The sequence below is a fragment of the Anguilla rostrata genome, chromosome 3 (genome assembly GCF_018555375.3).
Source record: "Anguilla rostrata isolate EN2019 chromosome 3, ASM1855537v3, whole genome shotgun sequence".
Classification (NCBI taxonomy): Eukaryota; Metazoa; Chordata; class Actinopteri; order Anguilliformes; family Anguillidae; genus Anguilla; species Anguilla rostrata.
The window spans coordinates 29,479,947-29,494,503 of record NC_057935.1 but is presented as its reverse complement, the minus strand read 5'-3'; the positions used below and the strand labels follow the sequence as shown (position 1 = coordinate 29,494,503).

Here is a 14,557-nt window from a genome sequence, read left to right as displayed (position 1 = left end):
TTCAAGAGCTTGTTTGTGAAAATTGGAAAGCTTGAGAGGCATATTATTACACTTATAATTACAAGATAAGCGAAATCTTAGGCCACCACACTTTTCAAACAACAAATTAGGAATATAAAACCACTGACTATTATTATTACTATTATTATTTTGACAAACATTTCTTTATCCAATTGATCTTGAAAATTTGATTGATTGTTTGAAAATCTAATGCATTAAAGCCCCCTTCAGAGTAGCTTCTAATACATGTTTTTCTTTTAACATATTCAGATTTGTTCTTCCATATGAAATTAAATAGGAGAGAATCAATGGCTGCACATGTCTTTGGATCAACATAAAGCGAGATGGCAGGGTATACTATCCTTGAGATACCCTCTGCCTTTGACAGCAGTATACTGCCTTGTATGGTAAGGTCTCTTTGCAACCAACAGTTAAATATATTTTTTTGCTTTATCTATCTTGGGCAAGAAGTTGGCAGATACTCTATCAGACGCTGACTTGTGTATTAAGATACCAAGATATCTTATTAATGTTTTTTCATCTATACCACTTACTGATGTTTTTTCAGAATTATGTACTGTTAAAATTTCACACTTACTCTGATTAATTGTAAGACCTGAGGCCTTAGAGAAATTCTTTAAAGCCTCCAATATGACCTCCACTTGATCTTCATTCCTTACAAAAAGAGACAAGTGTCATCAGCTAGTTGACTAATTATTAAGTTATTTTCTCCCATTTTTATACCTTCAATATCTGTGCAATGTGCAGTGTATAGGTTAATTCCCAGGTTCCGTTTGTTACGTGTTTTTGGACTTTTGTATTTTCTTGTTTCCCGTGTTTTTTGAAGTTTTTCTTTGTGTTTGTTATTGCTGCCCTGCGAGGCTTTTTGTTCCCTCTTTCCCTGGAATTAAGTAAAGTCTTTGTTCATCCTTTTTTGGAGTTTTGTGTTTTTCCCCACACTCTGCGTTTGGGTCCATTCCCTCGCCCACCCTGACATTAATATGTTCAGCAGCAATGAAAAACATGGGCGTAGGAAGCACTGAAATGTGGGTGGGACAATCTAAGGGGGGGTCTGAGGGTCCTCCCCCAGAAAATTTTTAACAGAGATGTCATTTCCTGTATTCTGGTGCCTTTTAACAGATGGTTTGATACTTTTATCTGGCTATACTAGCATGAGAAAAAATGTGTACATGTTGTATTTCATCCAGAGGAAATGGTTGGCCCCAGATCACATTTGAAGATTTTAAAAAGCTAAAAGTACAGAAATTGATTCGATGACTAATTCAGAGCCATCTTTAATAATAACCACTCATTGTTTATTTAAACTTGAGGATCTCTTTATGCTTGCATGCAATTGCAATTTCTGTTAAATGAATTTCTTTTAATGTTATCAAATCAATGACTAAAGTGGAGAGGACAACTGTAGTCAAAGTGCCCGGGTCCCTATGCATTCTCCAATAAACTACATTCATCTTCCAATAATTTCTGATCATTATTCTGTATTTTTCAATGTTCTACTGGATACAATAAGGATTAAGTCTGAAACCACAATTAAAAAATGTTATCTGGACATGACAGCAGAACTGCAGTTTTCCCTAGATCAAGATATTCCCTAGATCAAGATATTTTTAACTATCCTCTAAATGAAATGGTAGATGCCTTCAATAGTAAACTGAATGTCATGCTTGACAAAGTAGCTCCCTTAAAAACCGAAAAAAGGTCACGCCGTGGATGAACAGAACTACTTGTGACCTAAAGCGATCCTGTAGAAAAGCTGAAAGAACATGGAGAAAAACTAAACTTGAGGTCCACTGTAGCATTCTGAAAGATAGCATTATATTATTAGCATTTTTAGCAGCTTTGTTATAAGTCGCAGGACTTATAACAAAGCTGCTTGCAATGAAAGACAGATCCACTTTACTAAAGTCAACACTGAAAATAGCGGAAACTCTAGGGTTCTATTCTCTACCATTGACAGGCTACTAAATCCAACCCCCCTTGACTCAATCAGTCAAACGTCTGCTCTGAAATGTGAAGAATTTGCAAGCTTCTTCAAAAACAAAGTTAACTTGATTAGGACAGGCATTGTCAGAACTAGTAATAAGCCTGATACACCTCAAAATAATCCACCGACTTTTAGATGCTTTAAAAATATTACAGAAACTGAACTCTGCAAAACTGTAACTCAAACAAACTCCTCCATCTGTGCTCTTGACCCAGTCCCCAGCAAATTTCTCAAAAACGTCTACAGTAGTCTGTCTCCTTCCATCCTAAAGATAATCAACACCTCCTTAGAAACCGGTATCTTTCCTAATGCCTTCAAATCAGCAGTAGTGAAGCCTCTACTAAAAAAGTCAAATCTAGATAATAACATTCTTAATAATTACAGGCCCATATCCAAAAGAAAAAGTGGTTTTTAATCAACTTAATTCCTTTTTAAATGAGAACAGTATCTTAGAAAAGTTCTAATCAGGCTTCAGATCTAATCACAGCACAGAAACGGCTCTAGTCAAAATAGTAAATGATCTTAGACTTGCTACTGACTTGAATAAAGTGTCAATCCCTATCCTCTTAGATTTAAGCGCAGCATTTGACACCATTGATCATAACATTCTAATCGACTGTCTTGCAAACTGGGTTCGTCTCTCTGAAAATGCTCTAAACTGGTTTTGAACCTACATAACTGGTAGAACCTTTTTCGTTAGCCTGGGCTACTACGTATCTACAAAACATGAGTTACCCTATGGCGTAGCTCAGGGAAGTTGTCTTGGTCCCCTGCTATTCTCACTGTATATGCTTCCATTAGGTCACATCATCAACCAGTACAATGTAAACTTTCATAGTTATGCAACTATACATCTCTGTTGAGCCAACGGAGCCTGACCCAGATGGCCTATGCTCGCTAACTGCCTGTTTGGCGGCAAAAACAAATGGATGAGTGACAACTTCCTAAAAATAAATGAGGATAAAACAGAGGTACTGTTGCTAGGACCAAAATCTAAGAGAAAAACCCTTTTCAGTAAGCTTGGGGACCTTGCTCCCCAAACCAAACCAGAAGTTAAAAGCCTAGGTGTCATCTTAGATTCCAACTTAAATTTTAAAGCCTAAATTAGCAAGGTGACAAAAACAGCTTTCTTCCACCTGGGAAATGTTGCTAAAGTACGGCCGTTTTAACACAAAAGGATGCAGAGAAATTAGAACACGCTTTTATTACTAGTAGACTAGACTATTGCGGTGCCCTCTTCACCGGACTGCCTAAAAAATCAATAGCGAAACTTCAGCTCATTCAGAATTCGGCTGCCAGACTTTTAACAAAGACCAAAAAGAGAGAGCATATTACTCCTGTCCTAGCCACCTAGCACTGGCTCCCAGTTTCATTTAGAATTGACTTCAAGGTACTTTTACTCACCTTCAAAGCTCTAAATGGCACAGCACCCACATACATCTCTTTCTAATTTCGTATCAGCCAACAAGAGTCCTCCGATCGTCAGGTGCTGACCTTTTAACCATTCCCAAAGTACTACACAAAACGAGTGGGGAAGCCACTTTTAGCTATTATTCCCCGAAACTGTGGAACACCCTACCTAGACACATCAGAATGCAAGCTCTGTGAACATTTTTAACAAACTGCTCAAACCTACCTGTTCGAGCAGGCTTTTAATTAAATATCTGTTCCATGCTTTTCTGGGCCATCTCTGCCTTTAATCTTAATTATTGAACTTTTATTACTTTTTAATGTATTTTATGTATTTTTTATGTATTTTCTTTCCATGTACCTTAAAGCCTTTTATTTATGCACTTTTTTATTTTATTTATTTATTTTTGTATCTATGCACTTTTACCATCTTAATTGATCTTTTATTTCAAATTTTTAATGTATTCTCTTTTCATGTACCTCAAATGCCTATGCATTTATTACTATCTTAATTTATCTATATATTTTAATTTCGATCAGCTACAATGTGAAGCACTTCGAGCTGCATTTCATGTATGAAAAGTGCTATACAAATAAAGTTATTGTTATTATTATTACTACTATGAATCACCAGGACCCGAGGCCTGTGTCTCAAAGCTAGATTATGTTGTTAGCCAGTTATCTTGGTGGCTTTGTTTAAACACACATTTTTACACACGTAACACTGCTACTGAGAAGCACTCCACATAAATATTTAGGGCAACATTTCATGACAAAAGGCATCAATATAACAACCATCTGCCACCTTTCATGAAAAGCAAAAGTCTTGAATTCATAAGTGGCATAGGTTTGAGGAGTGTGTGAGCAAAACCATCAAGTTAGTTGGATAACATCATAATAGCTTTGTGGCACAGGCCCCTGATATATAATTTTTGGCTAAAAATACATATTTGCTAACATTTCAAATAGCAAATAACTTAAAATCCAACACATAGAACCCAAAAATATCATGAAATATTGAAATGAATGTGACACAATTAATCACCAACAATGACTTAAGGGGGTTGATGCTTTTTTCTGTTTTTTATTTAATAAATTTCATAACCTTACACAATTATCAAGTTGTATCAACTAATGTAATGGTGGCACTGCAGTAACAGTTAAAAGATTTAAAGAACATAATAAAGAATAAAAGCTTACAGCTATAGCTCCTCCCTCCCTTGGTACTCCCCATTGCTACCTACAGCTAGATTGTTAACATTTTTGATATCTTTGGTTTGAGACTAAAAAGGACTAGACAAAACAAGTTCTTCCTTTTCTAGTCCTTAGACTAAATGAAGGCCCCAAAAACATGCCTTCTATTATCATTTGCAGAGATAAAGAGCTGGCAAATCTCTCCTATGTCAATTTGATCAATTTTGTCTTGGTGGATGTGGCAGATGCCCACACTGTTCAAATGACTGATGGAGGAGCGGAGCCATGTCTTTTTTTTATGGTAATTTATTTTTTATTGACATTCAGCATCAAACAAACATTTCCAAAAGATGTATTTCAGATACTGTATGTATACATCATATATGCATGTTTGTCACAAATTTCAAAATAGTATTTTTCAGAAAAACACACACACAGAAAAAAAAAAAAAAACTATGTACAATTAGGGAGTGATCTTTACAACATAATCATTGATTTGTGAAAATAAAATCAGGTCTGTGGGGCATCACATAGTTAACCCAGTTTTCCCAGTGTGAAGCAAATTGTTCCAATTTATGATTAACAAATGTTGTTATTTTCTCCATCTTGTAAATGTCCATTGTAATTTCCATCCATGCATTTAAAGTTGGGCTCTCCTGTGATGACCATTTCCTGGTAAGAGTCTTTTTACCAGCCACCAGCAGTATATTCATTAAATATTTATCTCTTTTCAACCATTCTTGAGGTATGCACCCAAAATATATGGTCTCATTCTCTAGGGGCATTTCACATTTAAAAATATCTTGTAGGGCATTGTGTATCCCTCTCCAATAGTCTTTGATAATGGGGCAATCCCAGAAAACATGGTAATGGTTTGCATTTTGGTTTCCACAGTTTCTCCAGCAAACAGGGGGGTTACTATCATAGTGGGATTTCTGAGAGGGTGTAATAAAATACCTTATTAAGCTTTTCCAACCAAACTCCCTCCATTTCTGTGAACTGGTACACTTCCATTGATACCTCCATATTGTTGTCCATTCTTCCTCAGATATAATTATCCTTCCTTCCTTTTCCCATTGTGTTTTAATATATGAAGTTCAATAAATCAATCAATCAATCAACCAAATTTTATTTGTATAGCATATTTTACAACAGTTGTCACAATACGCTTTACAGACAACCCTAGCCTAAACCCCCACAGGAGCAAGCCTAAGGCAACAGTGGCAAGGAAAAACTCCCTGTGGCAGATGGGGAGAAACCTTGGAAGGAACCAGGCTCAAGGGGGAAACCCATCCTCCTCTGGTCGGCTCAGGGTGCCGACTGGTGACCAGCATGTCAGCCAGTTTATGCACAAGATATGATATGTGATGTGGCTCAGATGATGGGTGGGGCCGGGTGGCGGTGATGGGGAACAGCAGGTGGCGGCAGATGTGGGCAGGGTGGAGGCAATGACGAAGGAGGGGCTGGACCGCAGAGGTGGGGGAGACCAGACGACTCTCAAAGCACTCTCGAGGGTTGGGGCAAGAGCCCCGCCGGCAGCGTGGGGAAGAGGGTAGATACGGCAATTAGGGAATTTGCAATATAGCAGACAGTGAGTAAAGTGGCAGTGGTATGTATTGGGGGGACCCCACCAGGAGTAGAATATGGCTGCATATCTACTAGGACAGGGATGGAGAGCCCATGCAGTCATGAGGGGTAGACAACCATACCCGCCTATCAAGAGCCAGCCCATGTAAAGTCGGGTCACAGCTGATTGACAGGTGACAGTAAGGAAAGGATTGCCACCTACAAAGCTCTATGACTACAGGCTTCTGTCTCCTGTCTCCAGACAACAACTCATTGTAAGCCTGAGCATAGAGGTGCATTTTTAATCTAGATTTAAATATTGAGACTGTGTCTGACTCCTTTATGAATTTTGGAAGCTGGTTCCACAGAAGTGGGGCCCTGTAGGAGAAACCCCTACCACCTTTTAGGTTCTTGGAAATTCTTGGGACTACCAAGTAGCCTGTGTCTTAGGATCGGAGTGACCTTGTGGGCTTATAAGGTAGGAGCAGGTTAGATATGTACACAGGTGCACGTCCATGCAGAGCTTTAAAAGTCAGGAGCAAAACCTTGAAGTCTATCCTATGCTTAATGGGTAGCCAGTGAAGCGACGCTAGTACTGGTGTAATGTGCTCATACTTCTTAGTTCTGGTCAAGATACGAGCAGCTGCATTCTGCACAAGCTGGAGACTCTTTAACGAGTTATTAGGGCAGCCAGAAAGCAGGGCGTTACAGTAGTCTAACCTAGACGTAACAAGCATAGATCAATTTTTCAGCAACCCCGACTGACAGGAAATGTCTAATTTTAGCTATGTTGCGCAGCTGAAAGAAGGCAATTCTGGATATGTTTTTTATATGGGTGTCAAAAGATAGATCAGGATCAATGGTGACACCAAGGTCTTTAACGACCATATTAGGTTCAGCTATTGAGGAGCTGGACTCTTCTTCTTTTAATTTGACAAACTGTTTCCTGTCACATTGGTATGATCCAAACCATGCGAGTGCCTGTCCATGAAGTCCAACACAGGCCTGGAGTCTGTCCAGAAGAATTCCATGGTCAATTGTGTCAAAAGCTGCACTCAGGTCGAGGAGCACAAGAACCGACACAGAGTTACGGTCGGCTGACAGTAGTAAATCATTTGTAACCTTGATAAGTGCGGTTTCTGTGCTGTGGTGGGGTCTAAACCCAGATTGGAATACTTCATGGATACCGTTAGAGCTAAGGTATGCACTTAGTTGCTTAGCAACAATTTTCTCCAATAATTTTGATAGAAATGGAAGGTTTGACATAGGTCTATAATTTTCCAATTTATTGGGTTCTAGGTTTGGTTTCTTCAATAATGGCTTAATGACTGCCACTTTTAGTGACTCAGGTACGTATCCTGTGACTAGGGATGTGTTAACGATTTTTAGTATATGCTGGCCTAGTACTGGAAATAGTTCTTTAATCCAGTTTGAAGGAATAGGATTGAGTATACAGGTCGTCGGTTTTGAAGACATAACTAATTCAGATAACTCAACCATGCTAATGGGCGTAAAACAGCTTAGTACCGCTGTCTGTAAATCTTCCTGTTGTAACCAGGTGCGGGGCTGTTTATTAACATGAACAGAAATAGTGCATGATGGAGACAGTTTGGAAATCTGGTCTCTAATAGCCTCAATTTTCTGATCGAAGAAGTTCATGAAGTCAATGCTGTTAAAATTGGAGGGATAAGATGAAAACTCCGATGATTGTTTTTTAGTTAATTTATCCACAGTGCTAAATAGAAATTTTGGGTTATGTCTGTTTTGTTCAATCAGTTTTGAGAAAAAGGCAGATCTACCAGAAGCAAGAGCTTGCTTATACTGAAGAAAGCTGTTTTTCCATGCAAGATGAAATACTTCTAGCTTTGTTGACCGCCATTTTTGCTCTAATTTTCTAGTAGACTGCTTCAGGGCCCGGGTGGTATCGTTATACCATGGAGTGTGCTTTTTCCAACTAGGGTTTCTTCTTTTAAGGGGGGCAACAACATTAAGAGTGTTCCTGAGGGTAAGGGTTAGCTGGTTAGTCAATTGGTCCAGAGCGGCTTCATCAGCATTTTCATCAGCCTTTTCTTCTGTGGAGAGGAATGACTCCGGAAGCATATTTAAAAACTTTGGAATAACCATAATCAGGGTTTACTGATCGGGTGTAGTAATGTCTAGGCTCTGATACAGGAGGATTTGATGCCTTAATATTGAACGTAATGAGGAAATGATCTGATAGTATAGGGTTATGAGGTGCGACGGTAAGATTTACCACACTAATACCATGGGACAAAACTAAGTCTAAGGTATGGCCACGGTAGTGAGTAGGCTCACAAACATTCTGTACAAAACCAATGGAATCAATAATAGAGGCAAAAGCTGTTCCTAGGGGGTCACCATTTTTATCCACATGTATGTTGAAATCACTAACAATTATGACCTTATCTGCTGAAATTGCAAGGTGTGATAAAAACTCAGCAAATTCCCTTAAGAAATCAGAATAAGGTCCAGGTGGCCTGTAAACAGACACAAGAAAAAAGGACTGCCCGCTAGCACTTTTATTAGCTAGATCGGGCTGTACACAGTTAGTCATAAGAACTTAAAAAGAGGAGAACATATATCCATACTTAGGCGCTAGACTCAATAAGGACTGATAAATAGCTGCAACGGCTCCCCCTCTGCCTGATGGACGTGACACCTGAGTACCTATGAAACCCACAGGAGACGCTTCATTAATCGCAACATATTCATCAGGTCTTAGCCAAGTTTCAGACAGACATAATACATTGAGATTATGGTCTATTATCAATTCGTTGACAAGATCTGCTTTTGGAGTGAGTGATCTAACATTTAATAGTCCAATTTTTAAGAATGGTTCACTATGAATAATAGCAACGTGTCGTGTTTTTATGGCAATTAAGTTATCCACATCAATTCCACGGTTAGCTTTACGTTTGGCATAGATGCATGGAACAGACACAGTCTACTTTAAGTGTATTAATTAAAGGGGCTTTTGAAATACTATTTCTGTTAGCTAGCTCTGAAACGCACCTTGCAGACAGAGGCATAGGGCCATATGTCTGGGACACAGGTATAAAGAAACGAGCATGCAAACACATAAGGTTAGAAGCCTGCGGCCTGGCAGGTGCCCTGATGGAGTGTCAGGATCTGGCCTTATTAAGACTAGCAGCTATGTTGTTCGATAGGACATGAGAACCTCTCCAGCTCGGGTGGAGTCCGTCTCTCTTCAGTAGACCAGGCCTTCCCCAGAAATCAGGCCAATTGTTAATAAAGCCTATGTCACTAGATGAGCACCACTCCGACAGCCAGAGATTTAGCGAAGATAGCCTACTGTAGACCTCCTACGAGCTCCTACGAGCTGGAAGCGGGCCAGAGCAAATTACTTCCCGACACATCTTTTTTGCCACTGCACACACCGATATAAAATTATTTTTGGTTACCTCCGATTGCCTCAATCGGATGGCATTTGTGCCGACGTGGATAACAATCCTAGAGTATTTACGTTTACTTTTAGCCAGCACTTTTAAATTTGCCTCAATGTCGGTGGCTCTGGCCCCAGGAATACACTGTACTATGGTCCCTAGTGTCTCTAATCTCACGTTTCTCAAAATACTATCCCCTATGATCAGGGCTTTCTCAGTAGGTGTGTTACTGAGTGGGGAATATCGGTTGGAAACGCGAGTTGGGTGGTGCTCGGCGGCCCTGGGCCGGCAACTATGTTTCTTTGGTACCGTGATAAAATCGTCCTGCAGCGAGGACACTGGCGGCGGAGAAACACTCGCATCTAAACTAGAATCCGGCTCGGGTAAAAGGGAGTCTAAGAAAGTCTCACTCTCCTGAATCTGATATAAAGTCCGGATGCGCGTCTCTAACTCAGCTATTTTCTGTGCCAATTCTAAATTAAGCTGACACTTAGAACAAGTACCATTACTAGTAAAATTGGCAGCAGAGCTAAGACTAACCATGCAACAAACTATGCAGGGAATGGAAGCCATGATGCGCTCTTACCGTATTTTCTTTAGTTGTTCGCGTCGTTCGATTTACAATTTACTTTGGCGAGTAATCCGGAGAAAGTAGTATATGATGCTTACTTAGGTTTTGTTTAAACACAAAAGCCCACGATAGTGTTGATACACACTTGAAAGCACGATATTAGCCTGTAACAGTAACAGAGTTTTTCGAACTCCTCGCTCTCTCAACCACAAACAGGATGTCAGGATGTCTTGCGTCCCCAGAGATTCACATTAACAGCCAAAGGTTGGTTCAGTGTTCAGTTCCAGACAGATTGAACTTTAAAATGACAAGTTGAATGTGTTTTAAGATTTGACAGACCCTTCTATATGCATGAAATAATTCTGCCACCAGTATCAGAATGATATGCTTTTCTAAACAATTCTATCAACATGTACTTGCCTGGGTTACATTTTTCACCTTCGTATTAACATAATGCCGCATCTGCAGATACCGATAAAAGTCCTGTTTTTCTAAGAAATATTTCTCTTTAAGCATTTCAAAACTAAGCAGTGTTCCTTCTTTCATTACATTGCATAGAGCTGTTATTCCTTTAGCTGTGCTGTCCTTAAATCTAGTATCCAATTTATTAGGTATAAAATCTGAGTCATATGAACACCATTTAAGGATTACAATATCTCCCCCTAGTTTATATTATTTTATTATAGTTTTCCATATTTTAAGAGTCAATTTCACCCATGGGTTATCAATAGTATTTATGTAACTTTGTAGGTTGTTATCAGCTAAGATTGCCTGTATGGGAATGGAAGGTATTTTCTCTTCAATGTTTTTCCATTGAGCATTATATGATGGGTTGCACCAGCATATCACAGCTCTCATCTGTGCTGCACAATAATAATCTCTAAAAGAAGGTAGGCCCCACCCCCCTTTTTCTTTGGCTAATTGCAAAGTTTTGAGATGAACCCTAGGTCTTTTACCTTGCCATATATACCTTGATAACATTTTGTCCCATTCATTGAATTGGTTTTGGTTAATCTCCACGGAGCCATGTCTTAAGCCTTCTTAAGGCACTGAAACTTTTTTCTGCTTCGGCTGAAGAGCATGGCACTACAAGAGGAAGTCTAACCAAAGACTCTACTTGTGTAAAGAGAGCACAGACTTCTGGCAGCATAGCTTTAAGAGAGTTTACTGCGTCATTAATGGTGCTGGATGGATACTGAAGCTTAAACATTGCCAGCTGCACCTCCAGTGAATTGCAATTAAGTTCTGACAAGGACTGACAACATCTTCTTCCACTTTTCCAGAGACTAGCACCCTTTCCAACTTGTTAAGAGTATTGGAGCTGCTATGGTCAAAGCGCTTGGTCAACTGTACATCAACAGCATCTAACACATTGAAGTATTCTACTCTATAGTGCTCTTCAGTGGATGCTGGTGTGAACACTGCTGCACTTCCTGTGTAGCGCTTAGGTCTCCGGATGTGAGGCATCTGGATGGTCTCAATGCCCATCTCACTGATCATGTCACAGGCCGTTGCATAAATCTGATGGAAGCTTTCATCAGACCTCTTCACCCTAAGTGTTTTTTTCACGCAATCAACTGCTGCCAGAATTCCTGTGACACTTCCAGTCTGGCTCTGAAGGGAGCGGTTGAGGCACTCTAGTTCTTTGAGAACTTCAGAGGCAAGAAGAAGACCGAGCAAAGTGTGTCCCTTCTGCAAGCACTCCAGAAGTCCTCTTGCGGTTGTGCACGTCTCAGAGGAGCCAGATGCCACCATTTCCTCCAGATTAAGCAATACCTCTTCATACTGTCCTATGACTGCCTGAATGGCCACTATCCTCACAAACCATCGTGTAGGGCAGAGGGGCTTTAGAGTTCTGAAACTCCCCGCTTCAGACTAGGCAATCTCTTTAAAAATGATCTTATATTTTCCAGACTGGTGGTAGAGAGTGCCAAGTGTATGGACCAAATTCAGTGCATCAGACACAACAGGGGATGTCATAAGATTGACACAGTGAGGACCGCAATGGACATACAAAGCAAGAGGTTGCTTCTCTCTAAGAACTGCTTGAACTCCTTCGCTTTGGCCGGACGTGTTTGCAGCTCCATCATAGGTCAGCCCTCGAAGATAGGACAAGGGCAAGTTCAACCGCAGGAGGACATCAGTCGCCACCCGAGCCAAATCCTTTCCTGTTGTTGAAGACACCTCTTATAGACCTATAAAGTCTTCATGAGGGACAAGATCATGATCCACATAACGGATACATATGGCCTCTTGTTCAACTCCCGACACATCCTGGGTTCCATCAATAATAATGGAGTACTGCAGTGTGGGCAACCCCTGTACAGTATTTGCAATTCTCCTAACAATGGAGTTGGCCATGATATTCAAAATCTCATTTTGAATTTCAGAGCTTGTGTAATTGTTTGAGGGCTTATTTAGCCATCTCTTCAGCACATATATACACAAAAATACTGTATTTAACAGTATTTAACATTTAACTTATAAAGATATATGTAGGTCTAGTTAAAGGAGTAACATGGTGGTTGAATGTGACACTTGCCAGTTGTCTTTAGGCCACAACAAAACAAATGTGCATAATTTTTTTATTATTCAGTCATTTAAATGTATTTTGTTGCTAAGCAACGCAGGGCACATAGTCCGTTTGTCACTCTCCATGCTCTCTCAGATCATAACAACCGAATCCCTTCGCATGCTGCCTTCAAGTCCTCCTCGGTAGTTCGTATTTCCAACTTCTAAAGTCATATGTACGACCTGTTCAAGTTGTTTTTTGTCGGAAATACCACCAAAATGGAAGCTACAAGGAAGTTTGTTTTTGTTGCCTTTCTTCTGTCACCAATTTGCAGAAGCACAGAGCTTTTTGCCTTTCAAATACATATTGAAGATGAGAGGATGCACATTAGGTATGGAAACACAATATAACCGACATGCAATGCAGCATCAAACTAAATCTCGCAGAATTTTCCTCAGACAACCATCTGATCATCTGACTGGTTGCACACAGGCAATTAGTGGGAATGCGCGACGCGCTACGGCACGTAGTGTTGCTTGTTTCAAAGAAGTGACGTCAAAGCTCATTGGAGACTATTTTTCTCGACAAACCCCGGAAGAAAGAACGGCTGGTGGTGCACTTTAACATATTATTGTAGTATGCCCTCTTGTGGTAAAAAGTCAATATTACTGGTTTTGGCAAATACTTTGATGGATACCGGACCGGTTTTGAAATTCTCACACCAGCCCAAGCCTAGTGATTCTTATACAATCATTGTAAGTTAATTTGTAAGTCTACATTGAAACTGAATCAAATATTGTATAAGTCAACACTACTCAAGAGAGTGTGCAATAAAAAGCCTGTGTCTGTACCTGAAGGAAGACTATGAGGCACTCATCAAGGAGTTCAAGGTTAGTAATGTAGATGAGTTGTAATCTCATTGTAAACTGTTAAATTTACAGGATTGAAGGAGAATGTTGCCCATTTTCAACATTAATATATATTTTCTATCCTTTGCAGAATGCTGTGATCATTGAATTTGAATCAAAAATGAAAGAAAATGGTGGATCTGGAGCCAATTACTTTTGCTATTACAAAACAGATCACATCTGTGGATTATATTGCTAATTCAGATGGGAACACTCAAATAAGCACCATTTACTTCCAAATAATGGTATGAACCCTCATGCAAAAACCCAAAGATAAATAAAAATTAACAAATTTAAAGTTTATTAATGCTAAATATGAGTGCAACAAATTAAGTAAGCAAGGGACAAACACAAAAAAGAATTCTATGCAGCTATGCCACGTGTTTCAAGCTCAAAGCTTTTCCTCTGGTATCACTGAATGGAAGTGTTGGACCCTAGAAATGGGAATAAAGGGAGATCACATGAGATCACCTGAGACAGCCTCAAAATACATTACAAATATACAAAGGCAAAATCAGAGAAAACATGAGAAATCTTGTATCTTATTAAGTCACTCAGGAGAGATGGTGCCCAGATAAATCCATGGGGCATCTGCTTTCAGCAAGACATGGTTGCAGTCCCCTTCCCTTAGGGAAGGCTTCACAATCCGTATGGCCCAGAATTTCAATTCTGTGACCAAGTGCCCATGTTCATGAAATGGGTACCAAGTGGGAAAGTGGTGTCCTTCCTGTTTATACTGCACTCGTGTTGAATAATATGTGTCTGAAGGGTACACGATTTCTTAGCAACATTTAGTTTGGAACAGGGACATTATGGGGATATTGACAAAATATGATTATTTTAATAAATATTTCTATTGCAATTTTTATGGTCTAACATTAAATTTAGAATCTACAATCTACTTTTCATGTAGTTCATGAAAAGGCATGGGTTGTGTAAAAGGGGGTGCAGCTCAATTTTAGGAAA

At 39.6% G+C, this 14,557-nt stretch overlaps 1 protein-coding gene and 1 pseudogene across 1 annotated transcript in view; both read right to left on the bottom strand.

The window, feature by feature from the left end:
* Nucleotides 1-14,557, bottom strand: part of LOC135251986 (testis-specific gene 10 protein-like) — a 163,602-nt gene that overhangs the window by 120,463 nt on the left and 28,582 nt on the right. The gene's annotated exons all lie outside the window — the stretch shown is intronic.
* LOC135251991 (uncharacterized) lies at nt 9,151-10,361 on the bottom strand (annotated as a pseudogene).